This window comes from Hibiscus syriacus, unplaced genomic scaffold (assembly GCF_006381635.1).
Source record: "Hibiscus syriacus cultivar Baekdansim isolate YM2019G1 unplaced genomic scaffold, ASM638163v2 tig00111013_pilon, whole genome shotgun sequence".
NCBI classification, from domain to species: domain Eukaryota; kingdom Viridiplantae; phylum Streptophyta; class Magnoliopsida; order Malvales; family Malvaceae; genus Hibiscus; species Hibiscus syriacus.
Window position 1 is genome coordinate 979,011 of NW_024062953.1, and position 27,137 is coordinate 1,006,147.

Here is a 27,137-nt window from a genome sequence, read left to right on the forward strand (position 1 = left end):
AAAATAAATAATATGAAAGAAAGAAAAAAACAAAACAAATTCAGACGAAAATAAGTGTCTACAACGACGATCCTTGTTTAATCTTTAAGCTCAAATTATTCGAACAACTCTTCCATTCGACTCTATTGATTTTTGTCGAGTTGAGTCGGACACGACGTGTACATTTCTCAAAGTTTTCCTAGACTTGCTTAGGATCTTCAAATCGTTGTCCATCTCCTCCGTCGTTGAAGCAATATTGATAATTACGAAAAAGAACACGACGAAAAATGTTACGTAGGTTATAATTATATTGGCAATGGAAGGCGAAGTCGGTTTATTTGAAAGGGGAGGGGGGCGCAAAGTTTCTTAAGTTGTTCCCCACAAAGCCTAACATTCCCTTCGAATGTCGAAGCGTTGAACTTGGACATACTTTCCGAGATTTTCCCTTCGAGTTGATTACCCTTTTAATCAAGTGATTTAAGCACATCCGGGTATTTCAGCTCCAGGATTTTGCCGGAAAACTGATTCCCTTCTAAATGCAATTCCACTAGGTTGGATAGTTGCATCAATGAGCTTGGGATGTTCCCGGTAAACTTGTTTTGATTCAGCCACACCTTCCCTCAATTTTCCCATCGATCCGAAATACGTATCCGATATCTCACCGGAGAATTGATTGTTCGATAAGTAAATAGCCCTTAAACCCCTGAGTTTATTGAACTCGGGGATCGGTCCGGTGAAGGCGTTCTTCACCAGACGGATGGTTCTCAAGCTACGAAGCTGAGACAAAGCTTCGACATCGATAGAACCCGAGAGACCGAGATTCTTCAAATGGAGACTGATGATGGTTTCACCTTCGCACATGACGCCAACCCATTTTCTCCGACAAGGTGACTAGTTTGGGATCCAATTCTTCAACTTCGAATCGCTGTTCTCCAATGATTTTTTGAACTTGAGGAGGAGGGGAATTGCGTCGGGTTGAGAAAAACAAAGGGTCGGGAAAAGAAAAAGAGTGAGAACCAAAACAAGGGAACTAACAACAGTGGCAGACATTGGTGTATCCGGAGGGAGAAACGACGAAAGAAAGCTCCTCCTCCGATTCGAAATGATTACTACTGCTGCAGCTCCTTGCAATGGAGATGACAATGGATCGTGTGGTTTTGTGCTGAGGGTTCGTTTCGTTTGATTCTAACAATAGAGATTCCTGTTGTGGTTACAACGGCGGTGTCTGATTTTAGCTATTAATGGATGTGTCGGCTTTAAGTATAGAACGAAACTTCACCTATATTTCGAACAAGGTTATTACAAGTGAACGTATGAAATAAAGGGTTAATTTCATCTTGGGACCTTCTGAATTCGATCCTGTCAAAATAATTATTTAATTTAAGTTATTTTAATAAATTTTAATTTTGATCTTACCAAAATTTTATAGTTTTATCTTGGTTTCTCCACTAAGTTCTCGGCTTCATCTATGGTTTTTAATTTAGTTTGTGTCGAGATTAGATTAATTTTTAATTTTGATTCTGTTGAAAACATTTTGATGCTTCCATATAACAAATTAAGTATAAATAAATTTTAAGATTTTACAAATGGTTTTTTTAAATATATTCGAATATCAAATTATTACTCCAAGTCTTCAAGATCAATTTCAAACCTTACTAAATGTGTAAAATTGTGTTTTATACTTAATATATTTTTGAAACAATTTTTACAAAATATTGTGAACAAAAATAAAGCCTAAAATCAATTTTTCAAAGTGATGCACTGATGCACCAATCTATGCATCGATGCACCATGGAATAAATTGAACATCGAATGCATTTCATGCACCGATGCACATACTATGCATCGATGCACTCAGAGTTTTATGAAAACATTGAATGCATTTGATGCATCGATGCACCGGCCATACATCGATGCACTCTGGTTATTTTGAAACATCGAATGCATTTCATGCATCGGTGCACTAAGAGTGCACCGATGCATTAAGGGTCCAACGATCAAAATATTTGAATTTTACACTTGATGCACCGATGCACCTAGTGTATGCATCGATGCACTGACGCTCCCAACTGATTTTATTAATTGTTTTCACACTTAAACGTCTATATTGACTCCACTAACCATCCCCAACGTTCAGAATCATTTGAATGAGTATTTAAACAAGTTCTGAAGCCATTGATCAACAACAATCAAGAAGAAATCATAGAGAAACAAGAGAGAAAGCATCAAACATCAAGTTTGTGCAATTCAAGCCAAATTTCCTTTCAATATTCATTTTGCTTTCAAGAACACAATTTGTGCTCATTTATAATTATCTTTGAGTGTTCTTATCTTGTTCTAAGAATTGTGCAAACATATTGCCTTGTGAGGTTTTTCTTATAAGTTTGCAAATTTGTGTATTTCTCTTTGAAAAAGACTGTGCTCAAGAATTGGGGTATAATTCTTGAGGGAGTTGTAAGGTTACTCTTTGTCCTCAAAAGAAAGAATAAATTAGTGAATTTGTTAGAAAATCCTTAGTGTGGATAACTAAGGTAGTGGACGTAGATTTTGGTTGAGAAAGTCGAACCACTCTAAATCGCTGTGCAATTACTTTCAATTTTCTTCAAAAGCTTCCACCAAATTTTTAATTGCCAATTCACCCCCCTCTTGACCGATTCCCTCGATCAATTAACTCAACAGATTCAATTCGGATTCAAATAGAAAAATTATATCAAATCAGATTAAGTTAAAAGTGTTTTTAAGAGGATTAAATTAAAATTTTATTTATTTCATGTAAATCATTTTCATAAAATATTTTTATATATATTTTTTATGTTTGATTAGTGTAAACAAATTGGTTAATGTAATTTACTTTTTCGACCTACCTAATTTTTTTTTACATTTGCTATAAAGTACTGTTTCCTAATTTGATTTTGATAAAACATTATTATTTTTACCTTAAAGCATAAACACCCAATATATATTCTTGTTCATCATTTTTGCTTTGGATAGAGTTTCTTTTCTTTCTTTCTTTCTTTCTTTCTTGCTATAAGAAATGACCATCCAGCTCAGTTGGTAGAGCACAAGGTTTTTAACTTTGAGGTCGTTGGATCGAGTCCCACAGAGGATATTTTATAATTCGGAGGTCTCTTACGGAAGCTGCTCTCAACCTGGTGTTGGGGGTAGCCTACTATCTTACCTCCCCCTTACCCATATATATGGGAAAAAGGGACAACCATTTTCTTTCTTGCTATAAGCCTATAACCATAATATCTCCAAACCATTTCATTTACTCATATATTCTCTCGTTTTTATTCTTTTTTTAACTCTTTAATTGTTTTCCTTTAATTCGAACACAAACACTAGAAATCTTTTATTTTTTGCCCTTCAAATCTTCAAATTTTAAAATGTAGTATATATGTGTCCTTTTTATTTTATGGCGCACTAACTTATACATGTATAAATTGATATTTTTTTCTTAACTAAATATTAAGATAACTTTTACCCGTGTAACTAAATATTTTTTAAGAGGAAGGTTTGAGGGGAAAAGAACTTACACGTGTCTAAATAATTTAATAATATTTTCGTAATAAATAATATTAACTAAATTATTGTAACATTTTAAAAAAAATAATATTATTAATTTTTTCATAATGAATATTATTTATTTATTTTGATATTTATAATGAATAATTTTTTTTGAAAATTTTATCAAATAAATAAAATTCATTTATACAAAATCATTCAAAAATCAGAAAATTATTTTTTGATTTTTATAAATACAATTTATTCTCAAGAAATTATTTATTAAAAAATATTTTCAATTAAACAAAAAGACTCCAAATTGTCAAGTTTGAAACATTTCAATGACCATTATCAACAACATCGACTATCAAGTTCTTAATCGAGTCTCCAAAAGTATATACAACTTGGCCGCAAAATCCCACCAGTGCTAGGCATAACAAGTCGGTCTTTTTTTACTCTCGAGTCCTCAATATCATCACCATCACCGACTCTAGCGACCCCGGCCGTATATGAAAAGATTGAACCATAATCTGCCAGGGTACCCAACGTCGTGAGTCAAGTTCCACATATATATTGTATTTGACAACTTCTTCAACTTCAACATGCATGGTTGATCATGGTTAATTAACATCTTGAATATAACTGAGCGTCGTTCAAACTTAATCGTTCATCAGGGTTACTATTGGTACAAGCAATTCCGGTTCGGATGATTTTGACCATCTGATCAACAAAAGCCGGACCACTTGATAATATGTCAGTATATCGATCAACTCTTCGCCATTGTTCTCCGATATCGACGATTGTGCCCATTGCACAACATCGATCCCACCATCACCGTCGTTCAAATATTGCGATGGGTACTTACCAGTTATGGTCTTGAGGATGACAATGCCAAGACAATAAACATCAGATTTGGGAGAGACGTGTTGTTGGTTTTGGAGACATTCCGGAGACTGAAAAGTGAACAATCCTCGGACAACTCTGTCGGAATTTACGAATGGGTGGAAGCCATAATCGCTTAGTAGAGCATTATAGGTTTCAGTGAGAAGAACATTGCTGGATTTGAGGTTTCCATGGGAAACAACATAGGTTGCTAATTGTGTGTGGATGTAACCAAGTCCATTGGCAATTCCTTGGGTGATCTTTAAACGATTTTGCCAGTTTAATCTTCCATGAAACAGTCCTCGGTCGCCTACATGAAAAAGGGATTAATTGCATTTGATGTCCTCACATCATTTGCCCACATTTAAAGAACTTTGGTTAAATTATGATTTTGATCCTACCATATATAGTTATTTAACATTTAATTTGAAATAACAAGATCATCCGATGTTATAATATCATTAGTAGAGATAGACACTTGACTCGAATTTGATGGGTTAAAGCCCAACCAGATAGTGTTGGGTCTTTTGTTGTTGTTGAAAATTCAGGTTCGGGTTAGGTTAGATCAGATTTTTTGAAGGAAAATATTAGATTATGATTTATGATGAAAAATACTCAACCGCCCATACCCAAAAATAATAGTGTAATTGACATTGATATATTAAAAGTTAATTGCTATAATATCTCTCTTTGTATATTTTTTTAATTAGATTTTTCTTCACCTAATAAAAACAAGAATTATATATGTATATGTGTCAGGTCGAATATGAGTTTTTGCCCTAAATATTAAGTTGAGTATGAATTCCCTAAATCTAAGTAAGGTGATTATACTTGAATCAGGTTCAAATAAACTAAAAACCCTACCAATCTATAATCATCCCAAATCATTGTTCCAATAGTTAATTTCTTTAACTATTTCGATTAAATATCAACATGAATTTTCCTTACATATATATATATATATATTTATTTATTTATTTATTTATTTGAAAGAGGGTACTTTGTATTATAAACTATATATATTTCTTCTGTAGACACGTCTTTTCATCCGAAGATTTTGCTATTATCTTATAATTTTATTTTGATTATGTTATGTTATTTTATGTTATTTGTTGATAATTATATAGTAAAATAATAGTTTAAAGAGATAATAAAATATAGTATGGTGTCAGTTTCGAATTCTTTTTTCAAATACATATATATCATATTATTATTAAGTGTAGTATTATTCATTTGTCACATATTATTTGATTGTAGGCCCAACTGAATTGTAGCCAAATTCAAGGTGGAAATGGGCGATCCATCCAGATAGCAGTCCAGAAGATTAGGACCTGAGAAGAACCTGTAACCCGTTAAGGTTTATGGAAGTGTTACCAGGCGCCACCTAAGGAACAACCATTGAATCAGAATGGTGATCTGATGTTCCATCTATGCACACATGAGACGTACGCTTGAAAAAACTGCCTCGGTGTACCTGCAATATTAACCAGTATGAGAAATTAACGGAAAAAGGAGGATTCACTTATCCACCAACAGAAAGAGAAGGAAGCACGAAATGGGGGTTTCTTCTAGTAGTTAAAAAACTGTAAATGGGTTTTTAATTTAGAATTGACTACTATCAAGGGGTTTTTGGAGGAGGTTACACAGAAAAAAAAAAAGAAAAGAAAAACGAGCAAGAAGATTACGGAGACAGAACGAAAGGGAAAGAGGGGAATTTGTAAAAGTTTCTGGTTCAACATTTTGAAAGCAATAAAACTTGATTTCACGGTTCTATTCAAAGGAAAGCGTCAATCATTCAAAAGGAGCAATAGCTTTTTTTTCAAACGAAAACAACCATAAACAGAAAGCATTATCAAAGAGGTATTCTATCTTGTTTCATTTACTTTCTAGTAACTATTCATATGTGTGTGGTAAAGGTTTTAAAAAATAAGGGTCAGAAGCTTACCGTTTTGGGTCACTGGGATTAACACTGAATCATTGATATTTGTTTGGGAAACCTTGTATGTGGGTTTAATGGTTAGTTTCTAGATCCAGATTTTAAAATAGAAGAGTAAGGTTAAAAGAAAGTCTTGGTCTAACTCACCTTGATATTGTTTGGGTCTTCACCGGAGTAGAAATTTTGGTCTCGTTAGGTCGCCGTAGAGGTAAAAGTCACCGTTGAGGGTGGTCATCGGAGAGGTTTTCTTAACCGGTGAGAGTCGGGGGCTATCAAGATTTTCGGCTGGTGGCTATGGTGGTTGAGAGTTTGATTGAGCGTGGGTAAGGGAGAAGCAGAGGAGAAGCCATGGGTTCTGTAAAGGCAAAGTTTGCATGTGAGGTGAGAGAGATAGTTGGGTAAAATGATATCAGGGTTTAATTTTTTTCCTTTTCTTTACCCTACATATGAGTTCATCGAAACGACAACGCTTAGCCTTAGGTGAACCCGTGTCTGGTAAGTGGAGGAATTATGCGCATAATCCTTTATCGTTTGGCATGTTGTGTTTTGATCCTTAAATCAGTCTTTTACATTTTAAAATTTAGCCTTCATGTTTTAAGCGACTTTCTTTTTAGTCCTCAATTGCTGTTACCCTAATTGTATGATTGTTTTCATATTTAACCTGTAACTTTGTTACTTGATAATTTAACCCCATAACCAACATGTTTAATTTACTGATAGACTTGCACTTTGTATGCCTAGTTTTAATAGTTGTTGTTTTTATATTCAATGGTAGTATAGGACACTCATAGGCATGGATTATATACAATATATTTTGTTTGGTTCATAATTGTGGGTGTTTATATTTTTATGTACGTGAAATGTTCATTTTCTTGTATGTATATATGTACCACGTCATTAAACTGTAATTTCAGCATTAATGTTCTTGTACATTGCCATAAATGAGGTAAACTTTAATTATTAATTGTTTTAAAGTGATAGTCATTCTTCATATGTTATTTTTACTCATTTTAGAATATTGAAAATTTACTAACATGTTTATAAAATATATAGGTATATATTAATATTAACATGTGCATGTATGCTTTTCAATTTTTATTTATTTTTTAATTCAAGCATTTATTCAAATATACGACATTTTTTAAATTTTAATTTTTGCATGACATTCTTTTTTTTGCACGATTCACATGGTAACCTCATTTGCATAACTCGACATAATACATAATTGGATTAAGGGTAATACACTTTTAATTTAAAATTGTTTTAAGTGGGTTGTCATACGCATTTGAGATCCGCTTTTAATGATTTTAAAATAAAAGTGTATCCCGAAAGTGAAACCTAAAAATCGATTCTTCACCTAAAATTTGGGGACGAAAGAAAAGGAAGTGTTCGTTTATTTAAATTTATCGAGAAAATGTTGTTATAGCCTTTACGATCTGGTCTCGATATTTGTAAATAATCGAACACTCTTTATCTTTCTAAAACGACTTGATAATTTTAATTTAATTTATTTGAGTGCTTTTAAATGTTTTTTAAATTTACATCTTTGTTTTATGGGATAAAAAATTAAATTAAATTCGAATTTGTAAATTTTATTGCAAAGACATTAATTAATCGACTAGGTACCGTTTTAGGGCGTTGTGGGGGTGCTAATCATTCCCTGCACGTAATCGACTCCCGAACTCGGATTTTGGTAACGCATACCTTAATTTGTTGTTTTAATTAAAATTATTTTTTTTAAAATAACAAACATTTTTGGGTGCCCATTCACACCCTAATCAAAGATTGGTGGCGACTCTTTGAACCATATTTTTTTTCGATCGTAAAGGAAATCCAAAATTTTCGAAACGAGAGGTCTTTTAAATTGCATTTGTTTTTAAATTAAAAAGAGGATAATTAAGAATTAATGTGGTTTTCAAAATCTCACTTTTAAGGAAAAATCGTTTCGACAGCTTGGCGACTCTGCTTGGTACTTTTTTTAGAGAGTCAGACCGATAGTCGATTAATTAATTGTCTTTGCAATTGAAAATTATAAATTCGTTTTAGTTTGGTTTTTGATCCCTTGTTTAGTTTTTAATAAATTTTGTTTGTATTTTGATTTCTTTAATTTAATTTGATTGACAATTAAATAGTTGTATTAATCTGTTTGCTAATGGTTTCAGAATAATTGTTTGTTTTAGGAATTGATTTTGAGTGTGTTTATTGTTTGTTTTTTCGCTTTTCCTCACACACTGCACAGTTGCATTTTCATGACATGAGCTAAAACCCCGCTCCGTCTTAATTAAGTAAGAGTGAGAGACTATGCCCTCGTGTGGTTTTCACCTCCGCATGGGATAGTGGATCGCTCCTAGAGCTCACACCTTATGGTCCTCGTGATGGTAATCACCTCCGTATGGATATAAGGAGGTGTGTTCCTTCGAAATTAAACTCGATCCCCTAAAGCTTGTGATGGGCCAGGATTGACGGTTCGGCAGCTCAAGGGGGCACCGACAAGGACAATTCGAGAACCTATTACTTTAGAACCTAAGCCGACATATAGTGAACGTAGAGCCTGAACTTAGGTTGAGCCAAACCTGAACCTTAAGAATCCCGTAAGGAGGGTATACAAGGAAAAGCTTTTTTGAGTAATTTATTTTCGTTTTTTGAATAAATGCATGTGAACTAGATATCATGCGGTTAGGTTTATTTTTCGAACAAGCATGCGAATTAGATATCATGCGGTTAGGATTTCTTTTTGTGAATAACAAAGCATGGGGGTAGATATCATGTTGGGTAGGATCTGATAAAGCATGATTGGGTAGCCATCATGTGGGTAGGATTCTTTAACAAATTATTATCCTGACTTAATTGCTTTATGTTTACTAACTGATCTTTTGTTGTCTTTGCTTTATTTCTTTTCTGTTTTGCATTGCAATGTCCATTACATGGTGTTGATTTGGGATCAATGTCCATATAGAAGGCCAGTAATATGAAACGAATGGTTCAGAGAGAGGTTGAGGACAATGCAGATATTCTGAGGTGGTCGGAACAATCCCAATTGACCAACGAGGATAGTGTGATGCCTGGATACATGTCGGAGTTATTTGGTTATACTCACATCAACGTATGTCAGAATGATCTGAGTGAGCTAAGAAAGGTATGGGGAAGATGGGAAGCAGCCGATAAGGAGATGTTTTATCAGTTGTACGGCGATATTTCTTATCTTTTGGATGTTCATATTGACCGAAATCTGTTTAGAGCATTAGCGCAGTTTTCGAATCCGGCTTATAGCTATTTCACATTTGGTAGGGTGGATCTGACACCAACAATAGAGGAGTATCAAGCTTTAGTCCGTTATCCGAGGTCCCAAATGGATAGAGTATATACCAAGCTGCCAGTCAGTCCTTCATTTAAGAAGAAATTACTATTGATGAACGGAATGAGTGAAGATTGGGTAGTCAGAAACATTAAGAAGAAGGGAGACAGTGAGTGTATCTCTTGGGCTACTTTGAAAGAAGTAATTGATCATCACCCTGATAAGAGAAAGAAGCTTGACTTGTTTGCTTTAGGGATTTATGGGCTCGTTATTTTTCCAAAGGTGTTAGGATATGTAGATGTATCAGTCGTTGACCTGTTTGAAAGATTAGACAAGCATGTGGATCCTGTTCCAGCCATTTTAGCTGAGACTGTAACACCCCAATCCGTATCCGCCCCGGATACGAATCCGAGGTGTCACATTGACCTTTTAAAACATGTACTTGTATAAAATAGTGAGTAATTTAAAACTTTTATAACATATAAATGACTAATTTACATAAAAGACATTTTCATTATTACAAAACCAATCAGAGCATGTATATTTCACTTATTATTTACATATAACTATTCGAAACATTTATAAAACTGTTCATAGCTTAAACAATAGATTCTTTTGAAAACATGCCAACTAGAACTTTATATACTAAAATACATATTATTCACATCTTTTCTGATCTGACCTTTAGTAAGGAGAACTGACCTGTCTTGCTCCACATTGCTCTTTACTCTTCTCGAAACCTACGTGTAAATCACTTACACGCTAAGTCAAAGACTTAGTGAGACATATAAACACATAAGGTAAACGGTAATTAATAATCATTCCTAAACAATTACTACTATCATTTCATACCACTCATACTTTTACATGTAACAAATATATGCATACATATATGTCATTATCATTCATATCTCTTATCTCATGTTCCTATGATCTCTTATGTCCATATATATATAGTATCATAAAACACGTACACCCAAGCAATTATATTATCATCTTCATTTCTTTCTTATTTTATCACTATCATTGATTCCTTTCATCATATGGTCTTATAAGTTACCATTTGTACAATCAATATCACACATGAAATTCCACAAGGAAACAAACATATTATCATATCACTTAAGTAATATTATCTATTTAATAGCCCATGATACACATGTGAGAACTAAAGATATGCGAGTATATAGAGGTTGTGCACTAATCCTGTCACCACAGCTCATATAATTGCAACGAAGTGCCACGTGGAATTGCACCGGAGTGCCGCGTAGAATTGCACCGTAGTGCCATATAATAATGTCCATAAGGACCACATATCATTCCTTAAGAATCATATACATATACTAGGGATCAAGTATGTGTCTCACCAGACTTCAAACATGTTCCAAAGAATACATATATGTCCCGAAGGACCACATATCATTCCTTAAGAATCATATACATATGCCAAGGATCAAGTATGTGTCTCACCAGACTTCACACATGTTCCAAAGAATACATATATGTCCCGAAGGACCACATAGACCCTCGACTCTTGGCATACCAACTATACCCCTAGCTCTCATGACACATAACATGGGCATTATCTTTTATATCCTTTTACATATTCATGTAACCATATCATATATTCATATAAGCTCATGGTTTCATTCACATATACATGTAATCACGTAGTTCATGTCAATTCTCATATAAGTTCATATTCATATAAACATAGGATTCACCCTCATGTATCACATATACTTTCTCTTTTATTTGGCTCATAACATTTCTCATGTATTCATATGACATGTAAATCATTGTCATTTATCATGTTATCACATAAACATATCATCTTACAATACATACAAAACACATCAATACCTATATTCACATATACCTATCATTTCATTAACCTTATTATTATTCTTATCATCACCATTAATCCCTTTTACTTACCATATTCATATCAATAACACATATACTCATGCACACATATAAATCATAACAAATACATACTTCTATGAATTCATGTTTTTCACTATTGGAAATAGGCTTATCACAAGTCTTATTTTCCCTTGAACCTCATATACTAGAGAATGTGCACTCACCTTAGCTTTGCTTTGATTCGATTATAATCCTTCAATTGATCCGAAACGGGATCACGTTCTATATCTACATCATCATACATAGATCTATATTAGTATTATAACTAATATACTCTAATGGTTCACTCTTTAAACTAAGAGAAAAGGCAATTTCATCTTTTAATGAAGGTATGCATCGATGCACTACTGATGCATCGGTGCATAAAATGCATTCGATGTTTGTTTATTACTGGGATACATTGATGCACTACTCATCGATGCACGAATTGCATTCGATGTATTTATTTTAAAAGAGTGCATCGATGCACTTTCTGTGCATCGATACACCTTCAAACGATTTTTGGGTTTTAACCTTGATGCATCGATGCACTATGAATGTGCATCAATGCACTGCCTAGAACCTCTTTTTGAACCCAAAAATTCATTCTTTTTTGGATTAAATCCTTCATATTTCAACCCCTTTCATATTCCTAACTTTCATATACATACTTAAACTCATTAATATTCATTTATCTCATCTTTAACCTCTAAATTCCATCTTTCATATGGAAATTCAAGAATCATACTCAATTTCTAACATGTTCCAAATTCCATTCAATTGCTTCTAACTTCTTAATTAGACCCTTGACAAGTCAAATCCAACTTTAGAACTTCAAAAAAACCTTTCTATAACAAAAGTTCATTTATAAACCCTTAATAGAAATTCCTTTCTAATTCTCTCTCTTTGGTGTTTTAAACTTATATAAACTTTCCTTAAGCTTATATAACCCTCAAAGACTCAAATCCAACTTAAAACTTTCAAGAAATCAAAAGCTAAATCAAACTTACCTTTGCTCTTGGCTTCCACGTAAAGAAGAAGAAGAAAGGAGAAGAGAACTCTAGAGAATACTCTCCCTTTCCACGTGTATATATCCTTACCAATCCCATTTTTAATTCATTTCTTGGTCAATTGACCTTTTTGCCCTTTATTTCCTTTAATAATTACTAAATAACCTTCATCATATATATCCAATAATCATTGAACTATTTCATTCTTCTACTTTAGTCATCAAATTCTGAAACTTTACAATTTGGTCACTAACCCATAATTTGGGATGTTACAAATCTCCCCTCCTTTTAAAAATTCGTCCTCGAATTTTTACTGCACATCCTGAGAAGAACATATCTTCTAACGTTCTCATGTTGCTTTCTGAACTTAATCTTTTATATCATCTTTAATAACTTGGTTCTTATCTTTTCAATTATTCGACTACCTTTTTACTTTATATCTCCTATCATGTCACTTATCAGATAGACAATAACATTAATTCTTATTACTCAAACTCATAAATCAATCAAATTCCTTGTCAATCTTCAATTGTCTTTCAAGAATCACCAAACTTTTATTTCATCCTTACTTGACTGACTCCAAAACTTCCTTAATACATATAAATCTTTATTCATTTCTCTAACTACATCCACTTGACCAAGAAACATAACCTTAAATCTTCATCATAACTGATTAAACATACACTTTGCATAACTAAACAATTTCTCATATTACATGACATACCTTTCTTACTTCTGGTTAAACTTATAACCTATATCTCAACATAATCTTTATCACATCTAATTCTTTAAACTCCATCCTTTCATTTTCTTCATAACTCAAAATCTTCTTATACACCAATCATATCTTTCTTTCATGTTCACATACTATTTCCTATCACTTAAACTTATCTCTGATTACCAGTCTTTATTATATCTTTATAACTTTACTAATCAACTTTACTTATACAGAACCTCATTCTTATCGTATATTGCTTGTATTTTTTTCCTTCAAAAATTTTCTTTAAAACACATAAATATTTATCTCCTTGCCTATATCATATCTATATGATCAAAATACACAACCACATCCAGATTCGTATCTCATTTGAATAACTTACTTTATATTTCCTTCAAATCTGATAATTCTAACATCCATGCCATTACAGCTAATTAATAACAACTTTTCAATCTAGGGCGTAAGCCCTGATCAAATTAATCATAAACATCATTTCAGTTAAAATCAACCCAGTGTAATTCACTTATTGAACCCATACTCTCATTCATATACAGTATTATGCCTTGTCTCCTTTATTACCTTTCATTTCAATGATTAAAATATATAACCATATCTCAATCCACACCATACATAATTAGCTTACCCTGAAATCATCTTCTAATCCTTTAACTTTAATACACTACTATCTTATAACTCTGTTAGTCAACATCGATTCTTCCAATCTAAAACATAAACCTTCATCGAACCATTCATATACATTCTTTGCAGTCGAAATTATTTCAACAATAGTTTACTCAACTAATCAAATAAACATTCAATCTCATACACCATGTCACTTCCATTATTCAAGTTTAACATTCTAACTTCCTTTATTTATAAACTGATCATTGATGTACCCATACTTAAACTCTTCTTATCAATCCTTAGTTTTACTCAAACATTTGAATCCTCACTTCCTTCACTCTATCACTTTACTATAATCACAGTATACAACTGTATCTAGATTCACTTCATATTTGGTTATCATAACCTACCATATCTTGAAATTTTGTAATTTCAATATATTCCGTCCCATAATCTCGTTAGCCTACGCTAACTCTTTCCATCTTAAATACAAAAACAGTATCTACCTCACTTGATACATTTAAAATACTTCTTATCCTTCACATTATTTAATTTCTAGCAAAACACTTAATCCATTCCTTGGTCTTTATCCATTTATCCTTTTTATAATCCGCATTGTCTTATACATAACTAAACCATATCATGTTCTTCATACTCCCATGCTCTTTTATATCACATATATTTATCCTTAACTATCACTCCTTATCACATTTTCATTACTTTGATTGTCAACTTTACTTGCACAAAACCTTATTCTTTACCATTCTTATACTTATGTTTTCTCCATTTGTTTAAAAAAAATCACCAGATTTCAATACTCATCTAATTCATTTAAAATACTTTTTCTGCTTCGATTTACATAACTTCTAAAAGAGCTTTTAACCCAATTCACAAGGGTTGTCTTTAACCCTGACTTATCCTCAATTAACTCTTTGTTTAATCTTTCAAGATCAAACCTACTGTTGGAGTATGTCGAACTCTCATCTGATTTGATTCTCTGACGAAGAATACAACTAATTCATGTCTGGTTTAAAGTTGAACCAGAATCTCTACCTTTCTTTGATGGTGCTAAAATTCTATGAAGCACTAATTCTCTTAATCATCTTAGATTTTATTTCTCTAAACTTTTCGTTCTGAGCTTTTTCTCTTTAAAGCTTTAACATAATTAACCATTTCTTGAAACGATAACAAATTCAAAATCAGTAACACTCTTTTAATTTAAGGCGCAAGTCCTAACAACAAATCACATGTATCATTTTCAGTCGGAATTAACTCAGCAGCAATTCTGCTTAGCTTAATAAACTTATAATCATACTCATACAAGGTGTAATTCCCTTGTTTCAAGCTCGTGTATTCCAGTTTCATCTGTCTTATAAACTGGTCATCAATGCACTTATTCTTGAACTCTTATACAATTCTAATCACATCATTTAATCTTTTAACGTTCTTATGGTAACAATTGTCCACCATACTCTAACTTACCAAAGTAGTAACAAAACTACTCAATTCAACATCTCCACTTTGAAGAAATAAAAACTTTCTATCATATCATTCAACCAAAGGTCTATAACAATAGAACCTTCCTCATATCCACCCTTGAACTTGGGTGCTCGTAACTTTATCAACTAATTTGATACATTCATTCTATGAGTTAAAGAAGTATAAATTGAAAACACATCAGAACATTCTTCAACATGAAGAATAATTTTCCAAATTTTATAAAGTCATTTCCTGAGGTGTTCGCTCTTCTCCCTGCCTGGCCAGGGCAGGTGAATGCTATTACCTTCAGGTTTATTACCTTTCACTTCTTTCGAAGCTCTTATTATCATACTTCTATTATCACATAATAATCTATTTTTATTAGCAAGACGTCATACTCCTTACACTATCAGATCAAAATTTTTCACTTTAAGTTGGCATGTACACTTTTTAAAACACTTCTGACTTCGATTTAAGCCTAGAATCGGCTAAACCGTAGCTCTGATACCATTAAATGTAACACCCCAACCCGTATCCGACTCGGATACGAATCCGAGGTGTCACATTGACCTTTTAAAATATGTACTTGTATAAAATAGTGAGTAATTTAAAACTTTTATAACATATAAATGACTAATTTACATAAAAGACATTTTCATTATTACAAAACCAATCAGAGCATGTATATTTCACTTATTATTTACATATAACTATTTGAAACATTTATAAAACTGTTCATAGCTTAAACAATAGATTCTTTTGAAAACATGCCAACTAGAACTTTATATACTAAAATACATATTATTCACATCTTTTCTGATCTGACCTTTAGTAAGGAGAACTGACCTGTCTTGCTCCACATTGCTCTTTACTCTTCTCGAAACCTACGTGTAAATCACTTACACGCTAAGTCAAAGACTTAGTGAGGCATATAAACACATAAGGTAAATGGTAATTAATAATAATTCCTAAACAATTACTACTATCATTTCATACCACTCATACTTTTACATGTAACAAATATATGCATACATATATGTCATTATCATTCATATCTCTTATCTCATGTTCCTATGATCTCTTATGTCCATATATATATACTATCATAAAACACGTACACCCAAGCAATTATATTATCATCTTCATTTCTTTCTTATTTTATCACTATCATTGATTCCTTTCATCATATGGTCTTATAAGTTACCATTTGTACAATCAATATCACACATGAAATTCTACAAGGAAACAAACATATTATCATATCACTTTATTAATATTATCTATTTAATAGCCCATGATACACATGTGAGAACTAAAGATATGCGAGTACATAGAGGTTGTGCACTAATGCTGTCACCACAACTCATAGAATTGCACCGGAGTGCCGCGTAGAATTGCACCGGAGTACCGCGTAGAATTTCACCGTAGTGCCATATAATAATGTCTATAAGGACCACATATCATTCCTTAAGAATCATATATATATACTAGGGATCAAGTATGTGTCTCACCAGACTTCACACATGTTCCAAAGAATACATATATGTCCCGAAGGACCACATAGACCCTCGACTCTTGGCATACCAACTATACCCCTAGCTCTCATGACACATAACATGGGCATATCTTTTATATCCTTTTACATATTCATGTAACCATATCATATATTCATATAAGCTCATGGTTTCATTCACATATACATGTAATCACGTAGTTCATGTCAATTCTCATATGAGTTCATATTCATATAAACATAGGATTCACCCTCATGTATCACATATACTTTCTCTTTTATATGGCTCATAACATTTCTCATGTGTTCATATGACATGTAAATCATTGTCATCTTATCATGTTATCACATAAACATATCATCTTACAATACATACAAAACACATCAATACCTATATTCACATATACCTATCATTTCATTAACCTTATTATTATTCTTATCATCACCATTAATCCCTTTTACTTACCATATTCATATCAATAACACATATACTCATGCACACATATAAATCATAACAAATACATACTTCTATGAATTCATGTTTTTCACTATTGGAAATAGACTTATCACAAGTCTTATTTTCCCTTGAACCTCATATACTAGAGAATGTGCACTCACCTTAGCTTTGCTTTGATTCGATTATAATCCTTCAATTGATCCGAAACGGGATCACGTTCTATATCTATATCATCATACATAGATCTATATTAGTATTATAACTAATATACTCTAATGGTTCACTCTTTAAACTAAGAGAAAAAGGCAATTTCATCTTTTAATGAAGGTATGCATCGATGCACTACTGATGCATCGGTGCATAAAATGCATTCGATGTTTATTTATTACTGGGATACATCGATGCACTACTCATCGATGCACGAATTGCATTCGATGTATTTATTTTAAAAGAGTACATCGATGCACTTTTTGTGCATTGATACACCTTCAAACGATTTCTGGGTTTTAACCTTGATGCATCGATGCACTATGAATGTGCATTGATGCACTCTGCCCAGAACCTCTTTTTGAACCCGAAAATTCATTCTTTTTGGATTAAATCCTTCATATTTCAACCCCTTTCATATTCCTAACTTTCATATACATACTTAAACTCATTAATATTCATTTATCTCATCTTTAACCTCTAAATTCCATCTTTCATATGGAAATTCAAGAATCATACTCAATTTCTAACATGTTCCAAATTCCATTCAATTGCTTCTAACTTCTTAATTAGACCCTTGACAAGTCAAATCCAACTTTAGAACTTCAAAAAACCTTTCTATAACAAAAGTTCATTTATAAACCTTTAATAGAAATTCCTTTCTAATTATCTCTCTTTGGTGTTTTAAACTTATATAAGCTTTCCTTAAGCTTATATAACCCTCAAAGACTCAAATCCAACTTAAAACTTTCAAGAAATCAAAAGCTAAATCAAACTTACATTTGCTCTTGGCTTTCACGTAAAGAAGAAGAAGAAAGGAGAAGAGAACTCTGGAGAATTCTCTCCCTTTCCACGTGTATATATCCTTACCAATCCCATTTTTAATTCATTTCTTGGTCAATTGACCTTTTTGCCCTTTATTTCCTTTAATAATTACTAAATAACCTTCATCATATATATCCAATAATCATTGAACTATTTCATTCTTCTACTTTAGTCATCAAATTCTGAAACTTTACAATTTGGTCACTAACCCATAATTTGGGATGCTACAGAGACATTCCGGTCTTTGAGTTCTTGTAGGCTCGAAGGAGAAGGACGCTTTATAGGATGTGCGCCTTTGCTGCTAGTGTGGATTCTGAGTCATTTCAAACATGTTGAAAGAGCACCAAGACGAGTGTTTCTAGAGGGGTTTTTGCATTTGAAGGATTTCTTTCTAAAGAATGGCTTGGGGGCTTCATCGAAGAAAAATGGATGGTCATCTTCAAGGATATCAGAGATGGTGATATTTTGTGGCGAGCTTCGTGGAATGTCTCTTTGGCTATACTTTACCGATATGGAGAGCGAGATTGGGTTCTTTTACCAGGTATATGGGGTTCTGTTGGGTTTGCACCGCTACTAGTTTCCAGACAGTATGAGTCAAGGCAGTTCATTTCAGCCATATGTGACTTGGTAGGGTTAGATTTTGCATTCAACGGAGATCAATATAAGGGTAAAGTTAAAGGGGTTGCTGAGGCCTGGAAGCAAACTCGTCGTGTGAATCTGTTCACTTATGATCTCGAGTTATCTCAAGAGTACGAATAGTGGAGAAGCGGACGAGTAAATGATAACTTCCCGATAGTGAATCCTGAAAATATTCAGCCGGTGGAGGAACAGTTGAGAGTGGTGCCATCTCTATTAGAGTTAGCTAAGCGTGATTTCGAAGCAGAACGGAGACAATGGAGAATGACTTTACAGAAGCTAGAAGATGAAGTGTATCAAAAGAGATTGGAGATTGACATTCAGAAGAGTAGAGCATATCGAATTGAAAAAGTAGAGAAGCAACTTCGGCTAGACTTTGACTATCTTCGGTCAACTTATCAGCGAATGGTAAAAGCTCAGGCAGGTTCTAGCTCGAGTAAGTCTGTTGAATTGAGGCAAGAGGTGGCGAGCCTCAAAAGAGTAGCCGGAGAGAGTCAAGAAGAGCTCAAGTAAAGCAAACACCAAGTTAAGATTTTATCGAAGGAAAAGGATTCTTTAGAGCAGCAATTACAAGAGAGTCAAGCTTAGAATGAGAAGTTAAAGAGGAAGATTTCAAGTTTAGAGACTACATTACGACGATACCGAAATAGGGAAGGTAGCTCGAGTCAGGGGGAGGTTGAAAGTCTGAAAAAACAAGTGAGTGAGCTTGAAGCCATGGTTCAAGATTTTCAGAGGAAAACAAGTAAGCTATCGATAGTTCCTTATGAGGGGGATATACAGTGGTGTTTTCGATGGGAGTGAGCTCAGGAGAGAGTTAAGCAAAGAGATGACCTTATTGCTTGTTACCTAGGAAATGCGCGAAGAATAGCTTAATATTTGGTCATTCTATCTGAGGAAGCTGCTGATGTGACTGAAGAACTGGATCCAGAGGCTGAAGAAAATCAGAAGATTGTATAGTTGCTAGCACATGTGCAGGAAATATGAGAGATGGTGCAGATTTATTTGTGATATGTTTCAACTTTGTAATTGAACGTCGTTCTAATATAAAGAGTTGTTCTAAGGAGTCTTTCCAGGATCAACACCCTGCATTTTGCATATGCATTTTTTATACATTTAAATTTTTGCATCGCATTTTATTCATTCATAATCATATATTTCATATTCATTAATAAATATCAGCGATAACAAAATGACTTTGTGACAGAGAGTAATACTGGAAAATCCCAAGCATACCTACAGAACCAGGAAGAAAGTTATGGAGGACAAACTTGCCCAAATCGAGAAGGCTCAATTGGATTTACAAGATAATATCAAGAAAATGCAAGAAGATATGATGAATGCCCAAAAGGAGATGTTTGCCAAGTTTGCGAGTATATTGGGCAGAAGAAATCCGGAACATGGGAAAAGCCATGTGCCAGGAGCTGTAACTGAGGACCCACTTTATCCTCCAGGGTTCACCCCAGAACAATCTCAAAACGTTCAAGTGACCCCTGTTCATGTCGGGAAGGTGCACATTAATCCAGCCGGTGCTTCTGTTAACGTACAGCTTAGATCTGATTCGTATCAGGAAGAACATCAATATCATCAAGTTTCGGACCTTGATGAAGAAGCCAAGAATGACCAAAACAATCCACTGGAAGAGAAATGAAAACAGTTAGAAAGAGAAGTCAGAGCCATGAAGGAATATACCAGTGTCTATGGATTCGACGCAAAGGAATTAAGTCTAGTTCTGGATTTGGTTTTGCCTCCAAAGTTCAAGGTTCCTGACTTTGAGAAGTTTGATGGTACCAGGTGTCCCTCTGCGCATATCACGATGTTTTTTAGGAAGATGACCGGATACATAGGGGACGATCAATTTTGATACATTGTTTTCAAGAAAGCTTAACTGGTTTGGAAATCCGGTGGTATAACCAGCTGAGTAGAGCTAATATTAAATCATGGAAAGATTTGGCTAAGTTCTTTCTTGAGCAATACAAACATGTAAAAGATGTTAGACCCAACAGGATGATGTTGCAAGTAATGGAAAAGAAGTCTAACGAGAGTTTTAGACAATATGCTCAAAGATGGAGAGATGTAGCGATGCAAGTCCATCTGCCATTGGAAGAGGAGAAAACAAATATACTTTTTGTCAATACCTTAAGGGCTCATTTTTTCCCGCATCTTATCGGTAATCCTTATCGAAGTTTTACTGATGTAGTTACGGTGGGAGAAATGATTGAAATGTCGGTTAAGAGTGGAAAGCTCGAGGGAGGAGAGTCTAATAAGAGGCCACCAACGAGGAAAAATGAAAACGAAGTCAATAATGTGAGGCAATACGATTCTAATAACATCATTGTTTCCCGTCCTCAAGGAGTAGGGTCATCAACACAAAATGACAATAGACAAAGGGCAAGGGACCAGAGGAGAGAGAGGCCTCAATTTGACCCCATCCTGATGACTTATAAGGAATTGTTTTAGATTTTGTATGATCGGTATGTGGTTTTGACGTATCACGTGACACCAATGCAACCTCCTTTTCCCAAATGGTATGATGCTAGTGCTCAATGTGAGTACTATACAGGGAACCCCGGGCATTCCATTGAGAATTGTACTGCGTTTAATAAGGTTGTCCAAGCTTTGAGAACGAGGAATGTCATCAACTTTGGTGACAGTGAGCAGCCGAATATAGCTCAGAATCCGTTGTCAAGCCATGCAGGGGCAGGAGTTAATGCGATTACTGAAGAGAAAGGAAAGAGAATTGTAAGGAATGTTAGTGAGGTGGTATCACCCATGAGTTAGGTGTGGTGGCAGATGGTCAAGGTAGGATTCTTGAAGCCCAATTTGATGGGTGAGCAGTTTAACAGTGGAGAGGTATGTCAGTATCATAACAGTGAAGGACACAATATTCAGCAATGTCCTGACTTCCTATCTTTGGTACAAGACATGATGGACAGTAAAGAAATTGAGTTCTTTAAAGAGATTGTTGTAGAAGAGGAAGCGGAAGTTTGCACTTTAGAAGGATCATCTAAAGGGGTTTACAATGCTAGTTGTCCCCTAATCATTACTCCCAAGAATTGATTGCCTGAAAAGGTAGCTCCGAAAGTGATTATTACACCTCCATCTCCATTCCCATATCGGGATAATAAACAAGTGCCTTTGAGATATGATTGCCAGATGGGAGATGTAACAAAAGAGAATGAGGAAGTAGATGAGGTGGGACACTTTACCAGAATTGGTAGGTGTTATTCTCTTAATCCACCTAAAGAATCTGAGAAGAAGGTTGCGGTTGATAAGGGGAAAAAAGTTGATGTACAGATAGAAGAAGATAAGCTCGTTATCAACGAACCTATAACCGAGAGTGAAACAATGAAATTTTTAAAGTTTCTGAAGCACAGTGAGTACAGTGTTGTGGAACAGTTACACAAGTTGCATGCCCGTATTTTTGTTTTATCATTACTTTTGAGTTCAGAGGCCTATAGGAATGCTCTGTTAAAGATTTTGAACTAGACTTTTGTTTCGAAAGAGTTGCCCATTGAAAAGTTAGACCGGTTAGTTTCCAATATACAAGCTGATAATTTTTTATCTTTTTCTGATGATGAGATCCCTTTTGGGATGATTGGTAGTCAGAAGGCTTTACATATTACAATTAAGTGTAAAGGGAATGTGTTGTCCCGGGTTTTGATTGATAATGGTTCAGCTTTGAATGTGATGCCCTTAGTGACTCTGAAGAACCTTCCATTATATAGTATACTTATGAGAACCTGCCAAAGTGTGGTTCGAGCTTTCGATGGGACTAAAAGAGAAGTGTTGGGCAAGATTGATGTTCCTCTAACTATTGGTCCAACAACTTATGAAGTTGAATTTCTCGTAATGGACATTATGACTACGTACAACTGTTTGTTAGGAAGACCTTGGATTCATCAGGCCGGTGCAGTTCTGTCCACATTGCACCAGAGATTAAAATTTGTGATTGATGGAAGGTTGATATGTATTCATGCTGAAGAGGAAATTATTTCTTCTGTTTCTACTACTGCTCCATATATTGAAGTGGATGAGCAAGCGGTCGAGTGTTCTTTCAGATCGTTGGAGTTTGTTAATGCTACTTTTGTGGCTGAAGGTAGGAAGATACCAAATCCTAGATTGTCAAATTGTACTAAAATGGGACTCAAGCTGACCCTTGGAAGAGGAGCAAAAGTTGGAAAAGGGTTAGGAAGTCAGTTACAAAGATCGGTGAATCCAATATGCCCTGCTACTAAAAGAGATCGGTTTGGTTTGGGGTATCAGCCAACTCTGAGGGATAAGCTGAGGGGAATTAAGAAGGGTCAGGAAATGAGAAAGGCCATATTGGCTGGTGAAGACCTTAGTTGGGAACCCATGACCTTCCCGCCGTTGAGCAGCATTTTCATATATGGAGGGTATATGTTTCAAGGGAATTCAAGGAGTAATGAGACGAAGGTTGAGAATGCCTTGGGAGATTTAGGCATTAATGTTATAACTGATGGTGAGTTTGAGGAAATGAGAGTTATGGGCATTTATCCTGCACCGCCGGGCTTCGTGTTAAACAATTGGACCGCAGAAGAACTGACTGTAGTTTACAAATCTGTTACAGAGTAATGCACTGAAACTTTCTCCCTGTTGTTCATACCCTGGGGCAATAGGTGATTTTATGTAAAGGGTTAAGTTGTTTGTTTTTTCTTGCTTTCAATAAAAGATGCATTCCGATAGTTAAAAATTACAAACATTCTCCCATGCATTTCATTCATTCATTCATTCATTCTTTGTTGTATATATGTATGTATTTATTTATTTCTATTTATTTATATGGGAAAAGATCCTCCCATATGTATATATGTGTATATATCTTCTCTTTCATTTTTCTTTCAGGAACTCAGATATTAATAATATGAATGCTAATGACTCTGACCCGGATATTGATTTCGAGAAGCCTATATGTCAAGGGGAAATCGAGAATTGTGATGATGATGAGGGATGTGAACTACCTTCTGAATTGCTGAAAATGGTGGAGAATGAAGATAAGCAGATTCTACCTCATAAAGAGTCAACTGAAATTTTGAATTTGGGAACAGATGATGATAAGAGAGAAGTTAAGATTGGTACCACTCTGTCAGTTGGAGGTTGACATGATTTGATAGAATTGCTTCAAGAATACAAAGATGTGTTTGCTTGGTCATACGAAGATATGACGGGTTTAGATACAGAATTGGTTGTCCACAAATTACCAATAAAGCCTGAGTGTAAGCTGGTACAACAAAAATTAAGAAGAATGAGACCTGAGATGATGCTCAATATTAAAGAGGAAGTGAAGAAACAATTTGATGTCGGGTTTCTTAAGGTGGCTAAATATCCTGAGTGGGTGGCGAATATTGTCCCAGTGCCAAAGAAGGATGGGAAAGTTCGAATGTGTGTCGACTACAGAGATCTCAACCGAGCTAGCCCAAAAGATAATTTTCCTTTGCCACATATAGACACTCTAGTGGATAATACTGCTGGAAATTCTTTGTTCTCTTTTATGGATGGTTTCTCTGGCTATAATCAAATTAAGATGAACCCTGAAGATATGGAAAAAATGATATTCATTACCATGTGGGGAACGTTTTGTTATAAAGTAATGCCGTTTGGACTGAAGAACGCAGGGGCAACATATCAAATGGCCATGGTGATATTATTTCACGACATGATGCATAAAGAAATAGAAGTTTATGTCGATGATATGATTGTCAAAGACAAGACAGAGGAAGAACATATTGGGAATTTGAGAAAGCTCTTTAAAAGACTAAGAAGATGCCAGCTAAAACTCAACCCAAATAAATGTACTTTTGGGGTGACATCTGGGAAGCTGTTGGGTTTCGTAGTAAACCAAAAAGGAATTGAAATAGACCCAGATAAAGTAAAAGCTATTCAAGACTTGCCAGCCCCACGAACACAAAAAGAAGTCAAAGGATTTTTGGGGAGGTTAAATTATATAGCTCGGTTTATTTCGTAGCTGACAGAAAAGTGTGATCCCATATTCCGCCTTCTTCGCAAGAATAACTCAGGGGAATGGAGTGAGGATTTCAAAGAGCTTTTGAAGCAATGAAAAGATATTTTTTGAGTACTCCAATCTTGGCGCCACCCATCTCAGGCAAACCATTGATTCTGTATTTGTCGATTTATGAAAATTCAATGGGGTGTGTACTGGGGAAACGTGACCAAACTGAGAAGAAAGAAAGGGTTATCTATTATCTCAGCAAGAATTTCACTGACTGTGAGACTAGATACTCACCCATTGAAAAGTTGTTTTGTGCTTTAGTATGGGCTACCCGAAGGCTTAGGCAATATATGTTGTATCATACTACCTGACTTATATCCAAGCTTGATCCCTTGAAGTATCTTATAGGTGTTCCTGCATTATCTGGAAGATTAGCTCATTGGCATATCCTATTGTCTGAATTTGACATCCAGTATGTAAACCAGGCAGCAATTAAATGAAGTGTTATAGTGGAATTCATTGCGAGTAGGGCTTCGGAAGAATATGAGTCGTTGAGCTTTGATTTCCCAGATGAGGATTTAATGTCTATTTCGGTAGAAGAATCAGTGGCATCCACTAGTAAATATTGGAAGTTGAACTTCGATGGTGCTTCAAATGCCATGGGACATGGAATCGGGGCAATTTTGGTCTCACCAGAGGGAGAGCATTATCCTTTCACCAGTCGGCTTAATTTTGATTGTACAAACAATATGGCCGAGTATGAAGCTTGTGTTCTGGGTCTTAGAGCTGCTTTTGAACGCAAAGTAAAAATGCTCAAGGTGTATGAGGATTTAGCTTTGATAATTTACCAGCTCAGAGGAGAATGGGAGACAAAAGATCCTAAGCTTATAGAATACCGTAAGCTGGTTATGGAACTTGTTAAAGAATTTAAAGAAGTAACTTTCAATTATCTCCCCAGAAAAGAGAATCAAATGGCAGATACCTTAGCCACACTGGCAGCAGCATTTAAGATGAACGAGCATTCAAATATGATGCCCATTGAAATAAAGGCTTATGAGTATCTAGCCCATTATTTTAGTATTGAAGAGGAAGAAGATGGAAACCCCTGGTATTATGATATCTTGCAAAATATAAGGTATCAGAGTTATCCGGAACATGCCATTGAGAATGATAAGAGAACCATTAGAAGAATGACATCAGGGTATGTACTTGATGGTGAGACCCTGTATAAGAAAAGTCTAGATCAGGTCCTGTTAAGGTGTGTGGAGACGAAAGAAGCCAAATTGATTCTTGAAGAAGTGCATGAGGGAATATGTGGTACCCATGCTAATGGGCATGCTATGGCTAGGCAGATTATGAGATTTGGGTATTATTGGTCAACTATGGAAACAAACTGTATTAATTATGCCCGAAAATGTCACAAATATCAGATTTATGGAGATAAGATACATACTCCTCCTCATCCATTGCATGTAATGACAGCTCCGTGGCCATTCTCAATGTGGGGTATGGATGTTATTGGACAAATTTCACCCAAAGCTTCAAATAGTCATCGCTTCATTATGATAGCCATAGATTACTTCACCAAATGGGTAGAAGCAACTTCTTACGCAAATGTTACCCAGTCGACAATATGCAAATTCTTAAAGAAAGAGATCATTTGTAGATATGGTTTACCAGAGAGGATTATCTCTGATAATGCATTGAATTTAAACAATAAGATGATGGACATGGTCTATAAACAGTTCAAAATAAAGCATCATAATTCCACCACTTATCACCCAAAGATGATTGGGGCAGTAGAGGTAGCTAATAAGAACATCAAAAGGCTCATAGAGAAGATTACTGAAACCTATAAAGATTGGCATGAGAAGTTGTCATTTGCTCTTTTTGCTTATCGAACTTCAGTACGGATGTCAACTAGGGCAACTCCATTTACTCTAGTATATGGGATGGAAGTTGTCTTACCTATTGAGGTTGAAATTCCCTCACTCTAGATTTTGTCAGATGTGAAGCTCAATGAGGCAGAATGGGTACAGGCTAGGTATTACCAGTTGAATTTGATTGAAGAAAAGAGATTTAAAGCTATTTGTCATGGTCAGGTGTACAAAAAATGTATGATACGAGCACATGGTAAGAAAGTTCGTCTTCGAGAATTCCATGAATGAGATTTGGTGCTTAAAAGGATTTTGCCTGTTC

General features: G+C 34.6%; 1 pseudogene; it reads right to left on the reverse strand.

Moving 5' to 3' along the window:
- The window catches only part of LOC120149974, a 49,545-nt pseudogene that overhangs the window by 2,249 nt on the left and 20,159 nt on the right, over positions 1 to 27,137 (reverse strand).